The sequence below is a fragment of the Semicossyphus pulcher genome, unplaced genomic scaffold (genome assembly GCF_022749685.1).
Source record: "Semicossyphus pulcher isolate SPU_LCO1_2020_fin unplaced genomic scaffold, fSemPul1.0.p SCAF_15, whole genome shotgun sequence".
Lineage (NCBI taxonomy): Eukaryota > Metazoa > Chordata > Actinopteri > Labriformes > Labridae > Semicossyphus > Semicossyphus pulcher.
Genome location: NW_027211659.1, coordinates 24,448,224 through 24,470,884, shown reverse-complemented (window position 1 = coordinate 24,470,884; position 22,661 = coordinate 24,448,224).

The following is a 22,661-nucleotide window of genomic DNA, read 5'->3' as shown; positions in this document are numbered from 1 at the left end:
TGTCTCTGCACATGAAGCGCCGCCCAACAGACTGAGCTAAACCAGTGCCCAATTAAATGAAGGAAACACTTCCTATTACTCAAGACTTCCAGACAAACTCTCTGGGTTCACTGTATTTACATCATTGCATTAAGATAAATACTTAAACATTGTGGGTCCTCTGTTCTCCATATCAAATAAAGTACTGCATTAAAGAATTTCTGCAAAAATTAATTGAGATGACTTTTAATAACATCCCTTATTGTTTAACGTTTCTTTCGAGTTTCACGTCCAGCACTGACAGGAACAGTTGCTTTGAGATTACATATATCAGCCACCAAGCCCCATCTGAGATGACTGATGACATCATCAGGGTAGAGCACCACACGATGACAAAACTGATCGTAAGTTACAACATGGTTTCCCTTTTTGTTCACAAAAGGACTGTTTAATCATTTAATTCCTTCACATTATGTTTGACACTTGTTAAGTAATAATACAACTTCATATACTCTGTCACAATCCAAATACACAATCAGGAAGGTTTGGATTGGAGGTCAACCTGTAAATATGTGTATGATTTAAATGACAGATATGTATATCATAATCTGTTTAAGAATAGATGTTAATTTGCTGACAAACATTTATAATAATTAAATAGATAATATAATAAAGTTTTAAATACTAAAAATATTGTATTAGTATATGTAATATATAATCTGTTACAAAGCGTACAGACAGTTTGCAGCGACTTTTTAGAATTCGACATGTGCGCTGACAAATAAGAATCATCGTCAGCTTTGGCTTCGTCAGAAAGACATGTCAGGACCACATGTGGAAAAGCTCTTTTTCCTGGTATGTCATCTCTTATACTGTAAGTTCAAGTGTAGATCTGGACAGCATCGAGAGTCCAACATAATGACCTCTGCTGCTCCCATGACAGTGATGCAAAGCAGAGCACTGTTACTGTCACATCGCTGAGAGCTACAGCCACACACTGACCTCCCAAGAACACAAACTGTGAGCTCTCCAGGAGGGAAACATGAGGCGGTTACATGTTATCCTTTCAACCTGTAATTACCTGATTTTGTTTGCATAGTCCCACACAGACGTGCAGAAACACAGCAAATGAGACGAACCATAATTTCAGATTTGAATAACTGAAGTAAACTGCATGTGGTGCGATGGTTCCTCAGCGCTGCTGCAGAGTATCACATGACCCAATGACAGACTGTACAAGTGATGCAAGAAGTAATAATCAACTGATAACAAATCATTTATTAAAGTGCTTTTTGGGACAGCTCAAGGCTTATCATTAGTCAAAATGATGCTTGAGATGCATTAAGTCATATGTATGAGTATGTACATGATGTTGTCATGGTAAAAAGCAGCAATGGTCTCACCACTGTAAGTGTTGAATACGCCACATTCAGTGATTTCACATGGACAAAAACAACATGCTGCCAGTGTGCATTATTCCACAAACACATCCATAATTAACTACAGCCACAATGACCAAACCGTATACCGTTTGTGAGGCTTTTGATCCTGTCGTTGATCGTGACACTGGTGAGGAGAGCGGCCAGGAAACTGACGGTGAAGATGTGCTGTCATGTGTAGTTTTGGGCCTAAATCCTTTTGTTACTATCGTAGCAGCTACATGTCTCAAACAGCCAACACAAGGTTAAAACTAAGTGGATTAAAAGATCCAACACAACATTTATTATTACAGATTTATAATTGGCTGTAACAAGGCAGCCATTTTGGATCTGGAACAAAGCATCAACTAACTCAACAGAAGCTTTATATAATGTTACGAGACTGACAAGGAGTTTGGCTCCTGGCGTGTTTAGGGCAAGTTCATTCTCTAACACAAAGTGCAAACAGAAGAGAATAGGCTGGCTGGCAGTAGGTGGCCAGCCCAGGCGGCGTCAGTTTCTTGTACAAGTGTAATTGTTGGTGGTTGGTCCAAAAGAAATAAACTGGAGATAATAGGCTTCTAGTCCTGAAGTACTGATTCAACTCCTTTATCAAGTAAAAGTAAGAAAGTACAGGCTCTGAAATGTACTTAAGTACAAAAGTAAAAAGTATTCCTCTGAAGGACATTTTACTGACCACTTCTGTGCAAAGCTAACTAAACCTCACAATAATAATAATAATAATATTTCAAAGACAATTAAACTTAAACATTCTTGCTTAAAATCAAATAAAACTATATACTGCCAATAATGAACATTAACTTTGTTCTAGAGTTGTAACCACCAGAATTTTGAACTTCAGCAATACACGATACGTCATTTGATAACTTGGAAAACGAAAGAAGTCCTCGGCACACTCGGAAAGTTTTCTTCGTTTATTATCTCTGGACACTTTCTGGTTTAGCTGCAAGCCAAATTTCAGACAGAATAATACAGACTGAACCGAACTGAGGTCCCAAAGGAGCACCTGGATCATTTTTCACAGCTTTGAAATCAGTCTTGTTGTTGGGAAGGCAGCGTGCAGAGACCAAAATAAAAATAACCGATAATTCCCTTTACATGCATTAAAACCGCCGAGCCTGTTTTGAGGATGTGAGGAGTCGAAAGTACAGATATTTGTGTTTAAATGCAGAGAGTAAAAGTCAAAAGTTGTCAGAAAAAGTACAGATACCTGAAAAAAAAGTACAGTAACAAAGTATACGTACTTCGTTACTTCCCACCTCTGGTCGGGTCTCAATCATCATGGTGGTTCAGCGCCACACTACCAAGAGGGAACTAATAATGTGACTACTAAAGAGCATACTGCTCAACCTTACAATGAAGATGTGATGTGGGTGATGTTGATTTTACATGATGTTGATTTATCATATTTAAAAGGAAAAGAAACAAAGACAGGAGGAGGCATGATTGTTGCTCATACAATTGTTACCATGGATGAATAAACACAGTTCAGTGTGACATTAAAATTCACTTTGGTCTCAGATCTAAGACACTATAACTCTCTAAGTGTAACCATAGGACAGTATGTGACTGAGCAACGGGTTTTGTCTTGTATTCCTAACTTATATTATTTGTTTTAATAAATCTGTTTAAACCTTTACAGCTTTTATTCTGAAGGCCAGGAGTCGACGCCAGTCCCAGGTGAGCCCCCACAGGGCTTAGGTATATTTGGTCAAGTTCAGCTGTTAATACTTCACTGACACAAATTTGGCTCAACGATACAAAGACTTGCAGGCTTTTCTTACATGCAATTCATTCTAACTATAAATAACTCTTCTAGGTCACAAGTGAGGAGACTAAAATAACAGTCATGCTTTGCTTTGTGGGCGATGACACTTGTGGCTGACAGTACGTCTTAAATTAGATTTCACAAGGGAGAACTGAAAAACGAGCGTTTATTTGACATACTGAGCTTGGCGACCACTGTCCTGTCGGGTCAACGGATGAAAGAGTATCTGACTGGTAGTTTGGGAAGAAACTCAAACAAAGTCTTCCTCACTTGTATCACCGTTGGCGTGTAGAGATGCAGGGGGAAATGGAGAACATTAGATGAAACACTTTCTGTGGTTGATCTGTTCATTACTGCTGAATGTGTCACACGCTCAAACATTGTTCTGGAAAAATGACTCACTTGGCCGTAGTGTTAATGTACCCTGCTGTGCTGTTGCTTAATATAGAATGAAGAGCATGAGGAATTCTGCATTTCAGCTATGTTTTCCATTGCACATCCTCACTTTTCCTCTTGGACAAAGACAAAGAGAACTACTTTTTCTTCCCCCTTTTTGTACCAAAGTAAATGTGTTGCAAGGGCCAAGCAAGAATAATGAACTGTTGCATCAACATTTTTCTAAGAAAGCATCAGTTACAGGGGAATCTCCTGGTGAATTGCACAAATAAAAACACTAAAGACACCAAAATCTACATCCGTTTTCATTTGCGAAAGAAAATGTTTGGTATACAAGCGAGCACACACGGACTGTGCTGTCTTACGGAGCCAGAGACGCAGCATGTAAACAGTATGACAAGGTCCTGCACTCCCAAAGAAAGACTGTTGTTCCAGCGTGGACAGGTTCTTGGCTCACTCCCTTTGAATGACTGATTGGATTCTAGTCAAGACTCTTTTTCTGGCATGGCTTGCAGGAAAATAGAACAATATTGGGCGCTGTCAATTTGTCGGGGTATTCCATTACGTTACAATGGTGGGGATCAGATGTAAATATGAGCTGAGTCATCGGAGTTTGCCAAACAAATATTGTAGTTTCTTACACAAAGGCAAATCTGATGGATACACCTCGGGGTCGGGTTCATTCATTATGTAAAATCCCAACAGAACTGGCTTGTCTTACCGCCTCCAATACGTGGAATATTCAGCTACCTAGATTGTCCTCATGTTCAGACAGAGGCCTGATCCCATAACTGACCTGGGACCCTCGACATCCAGGGACATCTCAATACCACTAATGCCTTCATTATTGTATTTACTTTATTTAAGTTTAATGATTAATTTATCCTGGCCATGACTGTGAATGTATGCAATATAGGAACCTAGACTACGGGGGTTTAACCTGGACAATCCGGAGTTTTACCAGGGCTGCTTAAACCTCTTAAAACAGATAATATGCTCCATTTTGGCCTCATAAATTTAAACCCACAGTTAAATGAAACCTCAGCAGGGTATAAATCTGTCAAACTACACATACCTGAAACCTTCCATGCCAACTGCTAGCCCTTCTAGCAATGTGGTTGCTAACCTGACTGCCAAAACACTCGAGGAAAACATCCATCACGACACCTTTCCAACACTGATTTCTACTGAGTCAGTTACTCTCGTTCTCTCACTCAACATCCTGTCACTACCCACGAGCACGCCATCTGCAGCCAGTATCGACCGGTTAAAACTGGTTCTTTTGTTAACTGCTTTTTAAACTGAACACAGAGGTCAACACTAGCACACGTTTCCTGCATTGAACGCCAGTGTAAGACAATGGTTAAAAAAAAAAAAATCAAGTGTTTGGTCAATGAGTGGATGATGGTGGTGTTAATGGAGAGCAGTGAAGACAGAGCAGGGCAACAGGTGCAGTAAAGCACCTCCTCAGCTACATGCAGGGCTATTTTCCATACTCCTTTTACTCCAATATATCCAATCATGTCGTAGAAGGAAAAGCACAGGTGTAGATATTACAATGAATGATGCCTGGTTGCTTTCTCTGGGTTATTTTACAGCATTACAGACTTATATTCTGCAGAGACCGAGTGTTACCAAAACATTTCAGGTAAGATAATAAAAAGAGCAAGCGAGTCCACATTGGGAGGAGGCCAGTGTCAATGTCCTGTGTGAATTATTATTCACATACATTCATTAACATTATTACTTATTGTACGACAAAACTATGACCTTTTTGGAAACCTTAGCCACTAGATTTCATGCCTGAACATAACCAAAATAGATTCACATCATCACCATGTGTTTATGATTGATGCTATGACCACGAAGGTCATGTGACCTCCTCTTTCCTGCACATCCAAAAGTCATAAAACCCAATGGCATTAAATTACACGGGATAAACTTTAAATGTATCGACACGACACACGAAATGTCCTTTAAAAGGGAAATGCTATGACCCATCCCAGGAGACTCTGTGGCACTGTGACTTACTGGGAACTTGAATAGTGAGCTTTTTGTGCTATCACAAGTCTGCTGTGAAAAGGCCTTTTGTTTCATAGAGGACCAGTTCAGCTTTCTTGTGAACAAACAAAAGTTATTTTTACAACTATTACTCAGAAATATAAATTGTGTGTTCCCTTGAGTGCTAAAAATTTAATAAATGATTCCTGCCTGTTAAACATGTCGAAGAATGTTTTTTTTAAAAAAAGCTTTAAAGTGGTAATCTGGAAGATCTCAGTTTCGTTCTCTTTGGTGGCACCTATGGCGATAAACGGTAATGCAGGAGCACACTTCCCAGATGTCCAGACAGTGTTGCATGTGTGACGTCCACAGTTGGCTCCAGTTGTAACTCTTGATTTTCCTCACTGTCGGTCGCTTTCCTTTTCAGCCTTCATCTGAGTGTCAAATTTTTTTTCTTTTTCTTTGGATTTTCACTTATTTTTTGAAGTTGTATCTGTAGTCATCCATCTTTTCTTTGTTTGTTCAGCCATAGTAGACTACTGTTCACTCGCAATTGCAGAGACTGCTTGGCTCCGCCTACCCTCTCTGGCAGACCAACCACAGCTGGGTGATGGAAGACGCGTCACTAACTGGGCGCCGCTTGTGATTTTTTCTGCGGAAGTCGCCACCAAAACCCAGTCTGTAATACTGCAAATGCAAAGGCTTTCATCAGTGGGCCATAGGCTCAATCACCATTGTGTTACCTCATTCGGCGGTAGATAGTGACTTAACAGACATTTATTTAAATGAAAATATATATATATACTGTTTATTCCTTCATACAAGACTGACATTGTTTTTCTTTCAAACTAGATTATTCCTTGTTATCTCAAAAGTTAATCTTTAATGTTCATAGTTCATCATAGTTTAATCAAAGGCCGTGTTACATCTCTGTTCAGTGTGTAATATTTTCCTTTTGTTGCTATGATATCGTTTTTCTTTGTTATCACAGAAGGATGACTAATAATGACATAACAAACTGTCACAACTGTCAGGACTATAGTATATGGTTCTGTCAGGTGGAGCAGTAAGGTTCAGCGTGCTACTTCGGAAACAAGCTCCAGGGAGTTTAAAATGACAAATCACTAGAATTTATTGCCACAATTATCGTCGACTGACGAGAGCTACATTTATGGAAAGGTGACAGTTTTGGTGTAACATTACATACCTGCTGAGTTATGTCACATTTAAATGTAAAAGGTTATTCCGGTCACAGATATTCTCGTGTCACCATAAAGTATTTCACAGTGTGATAAGAGAGGGAGAAAGGTAAAAAGGTGAAGCTACCCGTATACATCTGTCCACTTCACCCGGCTCATCGTACCTCCATGAACTTCACCTGTCACCAATATTTGTCTCCTCAACCTGACGTTTATAGTCCATCCTGACGTTTATGGTCCATTCCCGTTTACTTTGAAAGCAAAGATGGACACTGAATGCATCCATCTGTCTTTGATTCCTCTGCTGCCTGGAGCCCTTTGTCTAAACCACGGGACTCGGATCCCTCATGTATTGTGCACATGCACACATAAACACACATGGCGGATGGAGGCAAATCATTTAAAAACTTGGTGCTCCTAAAATCAAAAGTCCACATTGACTTATAAAAAGTATAGCCAAGAAGTCTGTTAGAAAGAATTTACATAAAAGTCAGAAAGAAATAAGTTCAGCTGAAAACACAGAGATGGGTGAGAGATGGAGGGAAGGAAAATACAGTAAAGTAACGTCCCACTCTGGGTAAACAGTGCAGCCAAGCTATTTTTATTAGTCAGCTCAATCTCTATGGAGACTTGGGGTGGGGATGGAACCTCCTTTATCGAAACCTGGCAAGTCCTGATCAGAAACCTGTGGGGATTTCTCTGTCTGAAAGGGAGAGCTCCCATAATGACGGCAAGCATCTCTGACACATGAGGTCATCAGCAGAGGGAAAATGTCTTATTGATTTCATTTCTTGAAGAGACGTTATTGGGTAAGAATCGAAGGTCAGAACGTATTTTGTCTCTTCTTAAGATATATAAAATTGAGCCCATCTGTGGGAGCCAAATGTTTAGTATTGCACATGCGTCAGATGTTTGTGATTGAGTTATTTCCATTGCTGTAAGTACCTGAAACTAAAGGCAGGGCTCTCCCACGTAAACCGTAAGCCTTAGAAGAACAATAGTACAGCTGAGCAAAGCCGGGACCGCCCTCCATCACTGGTGGGTCCATAACTCCACAACCAGGCATGACGAAGTGCCTAAAAGGAGCAAAACAAACATGTTTCAGCACAAAGAGATAGCAACAGCAGGCCGGGAAGATTATGAGTCAAAAGTTTACTTAAAGAATATGCGGGAATGATTGATGAGAAAGCTGTCATGCGCGGGGCCCCGGGATCACGGCCCCTCTGCATCGAGCTCAAACGCTGTCTGACATTCAGGGCAAGCTGTCTCTCAAACTTCGCCACACAGGAATTTTGGAGCGCATCCCCTCCTATGCTATAAAAACTTATTCCACTGTGGTCCAAATGTGGGAGGAAAATTTGATGCATGTACAGTGCACATAAGGTTAAGCATATGAAGTCGGGCCGGGCCATGAACTGGAAGGACCCAGGTGAACTTTGCAGCACTCGGGCATTAAACATGTTTGTGTGTTTCTATAAATACATTTATTCTATGCCAGGGCTTTTTGAATATGACACAACTTAAGAACATAAATGTGGATTTTCCAAAATACACATGTTAATCTAGCTCTTTGAGCCTACTGTCAACTAGTCTGAGTGACTCAGTAAGCTGCTTCAAATAGAAACCAAAGGAAAAAAAACCTTCAGGGCAGTTGAGTTCAATATCTCTGAACAAACACAGTTGTGAAAGAACTTTATTCAGAAACTAAATAAGTAAGAAAAAATGTGAAGTATTTTTCTGTATCTTTTTAGTTCATTGCATGCAGCGGCTCGATGTGTAGGTTGATGACATAATCAAACAAAAGGCGGGTATATAAGGGTAAGCTTACATAAAAGCCCTGCGGAGCCACTCGGCTGCACTTGCACAATTTACGGTAAATATGCTTAAGTGCTTTCTTGCCTAGAGTGAAATAACAGGTTTACTACCACTACCACTGAAGCTACAGCAAGTTAGCTTAGCTTTGCACGCAAACTGGTTTCTTGTATATGTACTAACACCAATGGGTGTCCTCTTGGGGTTAGGATTTCTACAAGGAACTGTCAGACTGGGGGCATTAGTTGCATCTCTTTCCTTCCTCGGGCACATTCTAATAAAGACATAAAATGCCCTCAAACGATAAAAGAAAAAGAAAAAAACGACAGCTGTGTTCCAGATTATTCTTTGGCTCTCGGCAGTTGCCAGGCAGTCAGCAAAACTCCAGGAACTTAGTACCCCAAGCTAAGAAACACTCACATAAGCTTGTAAACAGATTTTGTTACCGTTGGGGAGAGAGCTTGGTCGGCTGTTTTTCCCTGTTTCCAGTAGTTATGCTAAGCTAAGCTAAGCTAAGCTAAGCTGGCTTTGGGTCAAGGCCTTATGCTTGTTATACAGATATGAGAGTGGTATCGACCTGATTGTCTACCCAGCACAAAATACATGAACCCCTGGGTCAAATCAAGACATTTACGGGGGTTTTGCAGTGAGTTGCCTGAGTTTTCTTGAGGCTGCCAAGGAACTATCTGCAACTCTGAAGGCACCCTACTTGGAAACAGATACAAGAATGGTAATGGTCTTCTCCTCTAGGCCTCAACAAGAAAGCAAATAAGCTATATTTCAGAATTTTAATAAACTCCTCCATTGTATCCTCTTCAAATTGACGTAAAGTATCACAATCTGTCAGTTTCCCTAACCACAATTGCCTCAGCGAGGCTCCAGAGAAATATATGTATGCCCATCTCGGGCAGCAGCATGCCTGGAAATAAATGTTTACCAGCTCCGGTTGCAGCTCCACAGGCATCCCCTCGTGTCCCGTTACCTTCCCATGTCAGTAGAATGCTAATACGCTCGTACAGCTTCATCGGACATGCAGGGAATGCCGGGGACACCAGCCTGAGCATGAGCAGGGTCCCCTCGTGGAATGTTTTCCTTGGTGTCATTTTCTCATTCCTTCCAATGTCTTTGAGTGCACGAGTTTAGAGAAGTTTAAGTACACTGAAATACTATAATACAAAGTATACAGCATGGTGCCTTGGACTGAACCCAATTAACTAAATAGTACCACCACCACTGAGCTCTAATTAAATGTAGAATAAATGTTTTGGTCATTTCTTTTATCAGACATGGCTTGAATGGGACCGACCTACTACAATATGTAAACATGTTTTTCTTATTAAAATGCATCAAACTAAAGTCTTCCCCATCTGTTGGAGGGCAGTTGGCCCACATTTGACACAGTATATTGCTGTTCTTCAACCTTAAAGAAGTCACGCTGAATTTCTTTAGAACAACAGAACCACGAGTTGCTATACGCTTTGTGAAATGTGGTTGAAAGAATCATGCGGCCCGTCAGCTCTAATTTGTAGTGTTGGAAGGAAGGTCGGGACCATCCGCAGTTTCATTGTGAGTTAACAAGCTTCTGGCACGGGCCCATGAACCATTGACCAGTACAGATCATGTTGGTTTCCATGCTCATGTCAAGACAAAATATGTATTCCAAATGTTCGGCAGTGCTGTGAAAACAATGAGCCCGTAGACTTGCAGTCCTGCATCAAGGATAAACAGAGTGCAGAGAGAGATTTAAAGGTCATTTTCAGCAATCTCACCACAACATCTATTAAATCACTCTTCTGGAGCTCTTTATCAAATCACACGATCAGCAGATGAGTTTGCCCAGTTGTCATGGACTAGAAAATGGAATCTGGGCACATGTGTCTGTTGGCCGAGCTGCTGATGTCCTCACAAGGTCCGCTTAGTAGCAGGTCTGGAGCTTTTAAATGTACACTGATCAGTGCAGTTAATTTAGCTTTCTAGAGCAAAGGTTAGAAGTCTTATTTACAAAGTGGAACACTGACACACAACAACTGGCCCACTGTCAAGTGCCTCTGGTTTGAGCTCACACTGCAAAAGCATGACCAACGGGCGAATGAACATAAGTTGACATGCATGCATACATTTTATTTACTCTGTTGTCCGGCGATAACGAGTCATTTCTGGTTGTTTTCTCGATATCTCGACGTATTTATCTCGGGATAACAAAGCTTGTTTTCTTGTGATAACAGGATAATTTTCTGGCAATATAGAAAACAAACCAACATGCTGGTCACTGTGATAGGCCGGACCGCGCCATGCTGCCTTTGCTCACACTTATGAGCTAAGTTACACCTCTATGTTGGTTTTGTGCTTTTGCAGCTCTGGGGATACGAGTTATGATCATCGGACGTTACAGTGGTGTGGCGTAAGTCGAGATCTCGAGAAAATGACCGGAAATTACTCGTTATCTCGGGAAAACTGAGTATGTAAAATGTATTGATGCATGTCCGCTTAGGGCTTCCGTATGAATCGAACTCAGTTGACAGTAATTAGTGGTTTAACAAGGTGTACCTTACTGAAGATAGTCATGTATCCTACAGAATGTCATGGCGCAAGTGGTTTAGGATGTTACATGCAGCACTTATTAAGTACAGGACATTTTTCTCTCTACCTAATATAGATTGGACATTAATAAGATCTTACGCTTTTAGCTTTTGATGTGCACCAGAAAACCAACAGTGTGGTTCTTAATTGTAGCAAGAAGCAATAAAATGTTATTAAGTAGATAAGCAAGTTAATTATGGTAATTTCTCCTTAAGCATATTTAGATGTATCGACCTCACCTGAACCGAGCCGGACCCTGGCTCATTTGGAAACAGACCGAGTCCTGTCTTTTCTGGCGGGCCATGGTCCGGTGGTTAGGTCCGCACAAGAGCTCGAATGCGTGTTCTCACCTGTCCAAACTAACCGGACTGTTGGAGTAAAAACCAAAGCTGTCAGGTCTGAATGCTGAATTTGTTTCTTATAAAGACAACAGGTGAGATCAGCAAACATGCTATAAGAAAACAGGGCCAAAGGGTGAGGCTCTGGTGCGTATGTGTGCAGAGTATTCAGTGTGTTTCATACTGTTTAAACTGTGTTTCAATTATGGAGAGGAGCTTTTACATCATTCCTTCTTCTCCCAAGTTCGTTTCATCTATCCAATGTCGGATACATTTATAACTTGAAAGCGACTGAACTCCTCTATTGTCTGGAAGAAATGCAGACCAGATTGGTCAGTATTACTCAACAAGCCACCGACATTGTTCTTCGTCCTGAAACAACATAATTAAAGCAAAGCAACCTTTTCAATTTGTGACAGGAGCTCCATTTTTGGCCAATTTAAGTGTAAACAAGTAAAAAAAAAGTGAATGCTTGGGAATTTCCAAACTCCTGTGTTCCCTTCTCAGCAATGCAAGGGTAAAAATTCCACTGATGGGAAGCCATGCCCCCCACGGTTTTCAAAATCCAAAATTGAAATTTGTGTTGATTTTCTTGCCACTATAGCCCTGAGCTTCTTTTCTTTGACTTTCCTGGCACACAATCAAGACATGAGATGTGAGCTCATAAAAATGTTATTATGGTGCGTTCAGGCCAACTGTCCTACTTTTTAGGTTGGTGCAGGATGCATCCTCAGAGGAAGCAGCTAAAATTGAATTAATGTGAAATAAAGTTCATTTTAATTCAAACTAATAGGTGGGCTGCATGGTGGCTGCATGGTTGGCTCTATCGCCTCACAGCTAGAAGGTTCGTAGTTCGAATCCCCGTCGGACATCGTGGGCCTCTCTGTGTGGAGTTGCGTGGGTTCTCTCCGGGTGCTCCGGCTTCCTCCCACAGTCCAAAGACATGCTTGTTGGGTCTGTGTATGTCAGCCCTGTGATTGACTGGCGATCAGTCCCAGGGTGTACCCTGCCTCTCGCCCAGAGACATCTGGGATAGGCTCCAGCCCCCACACGACCCTGAGCAGGATAAGCTGTATAGATAATGGATGGACAGATGAATATATGACACTATACTTTTTTTTTTATATCTTTGTTTCTTCTTAACATCAGGTCTGTGAAAAATGCATCACTCTGTCTAAAGCCATCTGGGAATTAGAACAGCACATATGTTTTCTGGCCTGTAAGGAAGAACCTTGATAGTTTGGATTTTAATATAAACAACTCAACTATCTAGTGCGGAGCAGAGACAGAAACCACAACATCTGGAGAGTCTAAACAAAACAAACACATGAACCATGTCAGTAAATGCTTACACTAGCTGCCAAGATCCATATTTAATCCACTTTATTAGTCAATTACACGGAATAATTACCAATGTTTATCATGCTATATGGTATTTAATGCATCAGCTGGTGCACCAAACGTGAGATGTGCTTTCATGACTAATTGTTAAAGCACTCTTAAACTGTGTTTTAAGCAAGCCCATGTCCTTGAGGCAGAGTGGAGCTTGGCTGAAGTGTAAGGATGTTGAAGAGAAACGTGTCAGGGACTATGGAGACTTTACTCCACCAGCGTTTTCATCAGGCAGTCTATGACATCTCGCCAAACCTGTCAAACCTGCGTATTCCGGGGAAAGGCAGTGTCCCCTGCCTGCCAGGGTATCTGTAGATCTTTGGAACTCATAAAAAGCTTTGGATTCAGTTCCCTGCAGCCTGAATCAAATCTACAAATTTTCTCTGTATTTTTTCTTGCCTGCTGTAGAAAGTTACATTAGTTCTTACTTTCTTATGTGGTTGCAAACTGTCAGGAGATGTTATTCATCTATAAACTACAAGTGAGACTGGTGCAAGAGTGGATTGTGCATGCAGATGGCTGCTCTGTTTTGGGGAGTTTCAGTTCGGCCCCATCAGACTTCTTTAGCAAGGAAGTTCACAAACTCATTAACAGTAAGGGTAAATTGTAGAACAGTATAATGCTGAAGACACAAAACATACCATGAACGTAGCAACATCACTGATGATGTGTTCAGGAGCATCTTGATGCAAGCCAGAAATCTCCATCGTTTTCCCTGTAATGACAGAATTCCCGGTATTACCTATCCCCCTGGGAATCAACACCCAGGCTGCAGCTCTATGTAATGTTGAACCCAGTCCAGCACAATGATGTCATCCACCTACATGAAACTATGGTGCCCACTGCTTCCACACGAGCTCAGTAACGCTGATAGTATCAGCCAAGGTAAACAAGCGGCAGGTGAACAACAGTCGAGCGCTGAGGGAGGAGTTGGCTGAGATTGTACTTGTATTAGAGTCATGATATGAGAGAGGGCTCGGGCATGCCCGTGCTGCGTTGTGTAAAGGGCCGACGTTATCTATGTTATCATTTGAACACAAATGACATGATCACTTTTCTATTAAAATATCTCGTACCCAGGGCATGAAAATGAAATCTGTTAACCTACAAACGTGCGGTAAATATATAATGCCGGTGCTGACGTGGTTACCCAACATGATTGATCCTAATGAGGTATTAAGATCCCTGTTTAATAAACCTTTCAATAAGTAATGTAAGTCACTTAGTAAGAAAGAGGGCGTATCCAGCCACACCTGCTGCGTGCTCAGGGGTTGCAAGAAAGACGGTTAAAGGGATGGGTAAACTTGAATATCATGTGGTGAATAATTTTTTTTGCTTTTGAGCCAGGTCCATTAATCATTTGTTGTCACAAACAGCTCTGTATATTTATGTATATGTATTAATGGAGGAACAAGGAACAAGCCGGCACTGAAATAAAGGGCATGGAGTAACTTAATGAGCGCCAGCTAATCCTCCTCTGAAGCTTGGATTGACCTGCTTTATTTTTTACATCTCTTCATATTGCTAACTTCTTTTGCTCTGAATTTCCCTCCCACCCACTTACCTTCCCTTCCTTCCTCCCTTCCCCTCCCAATTAGACGCATTTACTTCCCAAAATCCTAATCTCTCAAACATCGGCAGAGGCTTTAGCCCCGGCTCCCTCGAGGCAGCCCTGCTCCTCCCAGCCGCTCTCTATCTCTTCTGCTTCACTCCGTCTTTTGTTCTGCGTGATGAGGTCATGTTCGAACCATTTTCTCTTTGGGACTGCGTGTGATACAAGCCCAAACAGAGGGGAGCCAAACCTCTGTTCACACATGAGATCAAGATAGACAGGGGCATGTTTCCACAGATTGCCCCTGGGTCTGCGTCTGTGTAGGTGTGTCTGCGTGTGTGAGAGTCAGAAATACACTCACGAGACCTGATCATTAGCTTGTTATTATAATGACGATAATGGAAATGTAATAACTCTTTCATTAGATACTCTATTGAAAGCTTGGTCCTGTCATGAGAATGGAATCCTAAACATACCGTTTGGGGCTTAATTAGAGAATTACAGAACATGATTATGCGGGATTCCATGTGGGGAATGCTGAACACCACATCCTACAGCTCCGTAATTGCTGCTTGTTAATTTGTTTCTGTTGATTGCTTTATTTTCTCTCACTGTCGTGAGGTGTTGCAAATTCTCAGTAATTCCTCTCGTGGTTTACGAAGCAGTAGGACTTGTTTCGGGCGACCCTGGTTCTGGACATAAAGTTGAACCCTCAGTGCAAAACATGATTTTTTATGTCTTCTACCACGATAAAAAATACATTTGTAATTATATGTTAGCGTAGAAAAACGTGTGTATTTAATTACATCATAATAATAGTGATATAACTGACAGAAAAAGTGTTTAGCTGATGTGTCATTAGTTATCTGCTTGAGTCATTATGCAAAAACAATCTCCTGGAACCAGCCGGTTTGTTTTCTTCTTCTGTTTATTTCCTGTCTACAGAATGCAGCTGGTCGCAGCGGACCAGAGTTGTTTATTTATTAGAGTTAAAAAGATTGCACACATCTCGAATGGAAGAGCGATGAAACGCACAGTGTTCATGAAGTCTGCCGTGCACGGGCTGCCACAAATGATTGAATGTTGAAGGAACATTAACAAGCAATGCAGACAACAATACCTGCTTGCTAATATTTCTGTTTCTATAGAGCCAATCTCAGATCCCATCTGCTATAGTCTGAGACAATATAGCCTCTGGGGACACCGGTGAATGTGCCGGGCGGTAAACGATAAACGACTTCCCGTCAAGACATCCTTTTCTGCGTGCTGCGTTGTTACAGAGTAACCGTTGTCTTGTTATTAACAAGTCTTACCTTCGCCGAAGTTTCAACATCATGATGCAGATTTGTAAGAAGTAAAAATGAAGCTTTGTCAGGTCTGTCCTCAAGAGGAGTAGAAAACGTTTAAAATGCTTGTTTGTTTAACAGAGGTCTAATTGATCTGATGCATTGGAGGAAGTCGGGAAATCTGAACGGCTTTCGTGACACAGCGTCAAGGGAATTAATCTCATGTTGAATTGAGATCTAGAACAGATTGTTAGCTGAACTTGCTGCAGATGTCTGTTTATAGAGATTAAAAAGAAGCTTAATCGTCAGAGGACGCTGATGGGAGCCGGGATGTCATTACAGCGGATTACGTTCCGCCTGCTTTTGCTCTCCACACAGACTGTTTTTCCTGCATATGCCGCAGCCTGCTGATACGTGATTGGTCAATATTACTCGGACTACAAGTGTAGTTCAAACATACACTTGCCTTCCCAGAAATCCACGTCCCTGCCTACAGATTCTACATTTCTATATAGAATCTGTAAATATAGTTTACTATAGCGCCAAAGTTATCTCAGACACTTTACAAGACTCTTTGTTATATTATTTAGTGCAGTACAGTACTTTTACAGCATTTGCAGGAACAACTTCCTTTGAACAGGCAGAAACCTCGAACAGAACGAGGCTCATGTTGATCATCTGCCTCGAATAGATGGGTACGTCTGGCGGCAGTGGCTCAGCGATGACAGAGGGTCCAAGCCAGGGAAGTGCGGTGTTGTTGTTGTTGTTGTTGTTGTTGTCGGGAGAAACGGGAGTCTTCTGCGACCAGGCAGTATAGTCGCTCATTCTCTTGGATTTAGTAGAGACTGGAGATCCGGCCCTCAAGCTCGGCTATTTTTCGAGACAGCCGACAACATCCGTCCGGCGGAGAGGTGGGCGGAGGCATTGTTACGGAAGTGTAGGAAACAGACTGACTTGGTCAGTGTCAACAGCAGATATTAGAAAAAAGAGCCTGTGTTGGCAGGCAGGAGGTCCGTTCTGATGATAAAGTGATGATCGCAGCTCGGATTTCGAGGCTTGTTCAGATCGAAAGCGAGCTACACATCCAGGGACATAACATTTAAGGATTGCGCTGAAACAAACGAGTAAAACTAGGGTGATCAGGTAACAGGCAGCCTCACGTTAGCATACAAAGTAGGTTTATACAAGGAATTTGTTTTGGTGGTTTTGGTGCAGATCAATTAACAAAGAACTAGAATAAAAATAAGTAACAGACTTAAATAGAATATTTGGCATCAATGGCATCAACAGAACACCACAAATATGGCTAAAAGGTCGAGGTCAGTGACTAAGTTAGCTGACAGGTAATGGTGCCCAGCTGTCACTCAAAGTGGCCCCTAGATATACATAACATCCAGGCTTAAATCATTTTGATGGGTTAATTTCATATAAAAATCACTCTGTAGTTTTCATGTATGTGGAAATGAGCTATAAGGAACGAAAAGTTTTTTTGCTCCAGGCTGTGAACAAGTTTATTTCTGCTGTAAAGTTGTCTCAAGTGGTCGCTCAAGGAACTGCAGCTTTTCTAACTGCTGAATAATCCTTAATAACAGATCCTAAGTTATCATCTGCTTCACTGTTAACTAGATGTCACCACTTCACTTGCCTCTTTATAAGAAGGAAAGTATGCAGAGGATCTCGGTTTGACAGTAATCTTGGTCCACTTTTCAACGCGACGCACTGGCCAGTCTTAGACTTGTTACTTGTCCACCACCCAGCACACACCTATTAAAGCAGACCGCTCCCTTTTGTTGTGCCCCACTCCCACGTCCCACAAGGCCGCTCGCTGGGACTCATAAACACTTGGTAACACATGTCGTTGTTGAATGAAGTGCAAAGTCACAGTGTCTGAGTAATAGGTGTTTTTTTCTCTGTGGCTGCCTGTAACATTTCGTCAAGTCTTTACTGTGGTTTATTTGCTGAGACTTTTTTCTTCTCCAGCAGAAGGAATGAGGAGAAAAGGGTTTGTCATCTTTACATCTGAGCCTTCCATGAGATGACTGCATGGTTTGCACAGTTGGTATAAAAATTAACAGAATAATCCAGCTAAATGTATTTGCTCTGTTGACACTTAAGGCAGGTTGTAGCATGTAATGAAACTGTACAATAATGTGTAGGCGAACTACTTATTTATCCATCCTTATTGGAGCAGCTTATCCTCCTTAAGGTTGCGCAGGCAACAGGCTGACAGGGCAACAGTAAATATTTATGTATATGTTATTCAAAGCCTAAGATTGGTGGAGTAGTGTCAGCAGCACCAACTTCTGATTTATATTATTTTACTTGTGAAACCATGGAAACGGCAGTTTTGTGTATCAGCCTCGACACGTGTTGCAGGTTTTGTTTTGGTTTCCACTCAGAGAAAATGAAACACATCTCAACAGCTGAAGGCCTCGGCTGCAGAAAGAATGAAGAGGTGAGGCTGAGTGAGGAAAGTGCTTAGCAGAAATGAGACGCTACAATCCCTCCAACCTCTACTCACCTTGAACTGAAGATTCTGACGGATAAAAAAAGTTCAGCGTGCTCTGCGCTGTCTGCACGCTGACACCGTCTTCTATTAAGCTGGAGGCTTTGCCACGCAGCCCCTGCTTGTCCTGCTGTAGAAGAAGACATCGAAGGCTTGGAAACTGCACAGATTAAAAATGCATGCCCCCGCCTGTCTAGTTTAAGAGCAAATACGTGTTAGCAGTGCATCTTTGTTTCACTTCAGGCGATGACCATTTTCATATCACTGACACTTAACACATTAATGAGATGTTGGAAGCGTTTGGGAGATGTGGATGACTGCATGGGTGTTGCACCTCCCCTCAGGTCCCTGATGTGGAGCTTGGCGGAGGCTTGAGACAGCGCCTGAAACGTCATGTTGAAAGTCTGGGAGTTTGCGTGTGGTCGACCACCGTGTACGGATCAGCGCAGATCTGGACTGTCGGCTCGACATTGACATCGACTCCCCAAGAGTGAACTGGGACTCTGAGTTTTGACACTGCATGGCCTAAAAAAGCCAGACTTGCAATGAGGTAATAGTGAAATAATGTCTCGGCAATCCAAAGTTAAGTAAGTTAAGTTAGAGGTGGAGTTAAATATTCACAAGAGTTAAATATTCACTCGACAGACATAAACTCATTTCTTATTAACCTACTAAATCAGGAAATATGGCGGCCAGACAACTTTATTAACAGAACAGACAGAGCTCGGGAGCTATCTGATCTGTAGCACACCAACCAGCTTGGTAGAAACATTCTTGACAGATCTTGGAAAGATTTAAAGGTGTCCTTGGGCAAGATACTGAACCAGATACTTGTTCCTGAAGCTGTGCCTTGTGGGGAAGTGATGTGTGAGTGAATGTGTATGTGCTGCCACTTTTCGCTCCCCACCTGTCAAAAAGGAAAAGTTGGAAAACTGCCCAACGCTTCAGATATGAAGTGTCAAACTTGGATGCTGTCTCCTAGCTTATTGTAAGTGGCGTCTAAGTCAGGAGACGCAGTATGAACAGCGAAAAAGTCTGCTCACCAGGTACTTCCTCTTTGAGAATGACAGCTTTACTGATGCCCCTTTCCCACCACAATTAGCTCATCGACGCAGGTTTATCAGACCCTGCTTATAGATGCTGATTGTGTCTTTTCCCATTGCCAGTGGAGTATCCTCCTGTCGGCCTCTTTTCTGCAGCATCACCATCTGAAGTCACAAACGCACCCGTTAGTACACAGTGAAGATGTTACAGTGGTTAGGTCTTTATTGTATCTATTACTCATTCAGTCTGTTAAACAAACTCTGCGGCGACAAATTTGGAACGATGTTCAAGCGCTGCTCAGACGGAGACGGGCGAAATTTGTAGTTGAGATGACAAGGAGTCGCAGAAGTTACCGACGGAGCTTAGCATCTCGCCGGAAAGGGGGCGGAGATTAGCGTGTCGACACAGGTTTTGTGCTCCATCACTGCCGATCAGAGCCGAGTCATTTGACCCGGGTCTGAATTGCGATTCTAACCTTTCTCACTGAGCAGAAAAGCCGGGTGTTAGCGGATGTTAGCAGGTTTTTTGACCAGTGGGAAAGAGGCTTTGAACTATAATTACACTGAAATTACCTGTAGTTCTCCCCGTCTCACATTAACACATATAATCATACAGACAGCACGTTGACTTATTGCTGCATTTATTTCATCCGGATCTGAGTTTGTTTGAGAGCATTCATCTGTATGGGAATGGGAAAGACGATAAAACCTTTGTCTCACTTGTAGGGTTGGGTTAGGCAGCCAACCATCTACCGTCTCGGGGTAGAGGGTTGCTCCGGGTCTGGAGGGACTTGGCTTGGGAACTGGAGGGTGGCTGGTTCAAGTCCCAGTACGGACCAAGCATGGATTTCAGGCTGGTAACTGGAGAGGTGCCAGTTCCTTTCCCGGGGTTCCGTCAAGGTGTCCTTGAGTGAGGCACCAAATCCCCCACTGCTCAGGGTGCATGTCCATGTGCAGCCTCCTCACTCTGACATCTCTCCATTAATGCATGTTCATAGGGCCCTGTTTGTGCATGTGTGTATTTCAGGCCTTTGCGTGTAGCATTTTTGTAAAAACAGAGTGAAAAGATTTTTGGGAATTAATAAAGTATGCCTTCTTCTTCTTCTTCTTCTTCTTGTTCATAAATACTAGTTATTATATTCGTTTCATTATAAGCACTCTCTGGACTGGAGTCGGGCCAATTTATAATTGCATGTGGCAAAAACCAAGAGGGATTGCAATCATGTCTTAAATTCCATCTACAGGAGACTTGGAATGAATTCAAAGTGTAAAAAGGGCCAGAAAACCGAGGCTTAAAGGGCTGGGTGAATTATTGTTTTATAATGTTACATCAAAGGGGGAAATAAAAATTACATTTGGATATGAAGAAGGGCCATGCATAAAAGAGCTGAGAAAGAAACCTAAGCTTGGTATTCTGCAGCAGGGGAGGGTTTGGGTATTTGTCAGGTTGGCACTTCAGCGCAGACAGCACATATCTCCGTGTCAGCAGTGGCAGTGTTTGTTTTGGATACTCTCCGTATTAAATAGACGTGTCCAGCAGCCAGCAATTCTTGACAATTAGTGACATGTTAGAATTTTCTTTGGCACCGCGTCAGCTGGTTTGTTTTTGTAGCCTCGAATGAAAAGCAGACAGAAAAAGATTGGGTTGGGGTGATAACAGTTGCAGTGCAGTACAAGGTTTCATCTTTTGTCTGAGTTAATCCCTGTTCTAGCACAGTTGCTCCGTGTCGCTGCTACATCAGTCGTAACTCAACACACCCAATAAAACAGGGCTCTGCTAATGTTTAAAGGCGCTGTCTGGAGACAATGGTAATATAATACCAGCCGTAACATGGATGCTGGCATTGCTGGCAGCGGTGCAAGCGCGGATAAACTGCCTCATAACCACTGGGAAGAGTCATTCAACTCAAGGACTGGCAAAAGGATGTTGCTTTTGACCATAGGGCGGAGGGTGGAAACCATGCAGGAATTTAAGTCAGTAAACTGGCAAGTTGGACGGCGGTATACTATTTAATGGCAGTGCCCCTGAGGAATCCAAGGGTGATGGTCAAGAGAAGAATGCAGAGGTTGTGCCAAGGAGCCTCGGTGGCGGCGAGGTTTCCACACCGCAAAGCTCCCCAGGCATGTACACAGATATGCCTCTTGGGGGTGAGCGTGACCTCTTATCCCTTTGCTTGATCACAGATTAAACTGATCCTCTGAAGCCAAAGACTAACATGTCCATCATGAGGTGCTTCAAACATTAATGGCTCTGTCAGTTTCTGGGATTATGATTACACCAGCAGTGTAACTGTATCACAATGTGTACTAAGACCTTCACATAATCATGCATGAAAAGACACACGCGCACACACACATACACACACACGCACAATACAAGTGTTTTCATGCTTTTTTCTTTCACCATGAGGGGAAAGACTCCACGCTGACATCACACAGTTTAATCTTATTGCCAGGTGCAAAGGTTTCCCCTTAATGCAGCTATGACTGATATTTATGATATGAAAACAATTTGAGTGTCACCTGGTTAATCAACCTACAGAGCATTTGTCTCTTTTTCTGCCTCTTCAATCTCCTCAGCTTTACAGAGCTTAATTGTGAGTTTCAGCTCATTGCTAAGCTGTCCGACCCTCAACTTTATCTTTTCATTTCACTCTCCAGATTCTCTCGCTAAAAAAAAGCGGACGTCACCTGTTCAGCAGCACCAAACAGCAGACAATTAGCTGTTTAAAGTAATAATCTCCAGGATATTCATTTAAATAAATGTCTGTTAAGTCACTATCTATCTCCGAATGAGGTCACACAATGATGATTGAGCCTATGGCCCACTGATGAAAGCCTTTGCATTTGCGGTATTACAGACTGGGTGTCTGGTGTGACTTTTGCGGAAAAAATCAGAAGTGGCGCCCAGTTAGTGACGCGTTTTCCATCAGCCAGCAGTGGTTGGTCTGCCAGAGAGGGTAGGCAGAGCTAAGCGGCTGCTTTTCCGGTCTCTGCAAGTGGCGAGTAAACAGTAATCTACTATGGCTGAACAAACAAAGAAAAGATGGATGACTACAGATACAACTTCAAAAATAAGTGAAAATCTACTCAGATGAAGGCCAACAGTCCGTCATCGAGAAAAAACGTTACAACTGGAGCCAACCGACGCGACACATGCAACACTGTCTGGATATCTGGGAGGTGTGCTCCCGCAATAACCGTTTATTGCCATAGGTGCCGCCAAAGAGAACGAGATCTTCGAGATTATACCTTTAACATAGCTCATCACTAACTGTCTGAAGCGCCTGAGCAGACAGATATTTCCCTCAGACTAAGGCAGAGGCCAAAAACAGAGCTAAAAGACAGCATACAGGAGTTGCATTCGGCC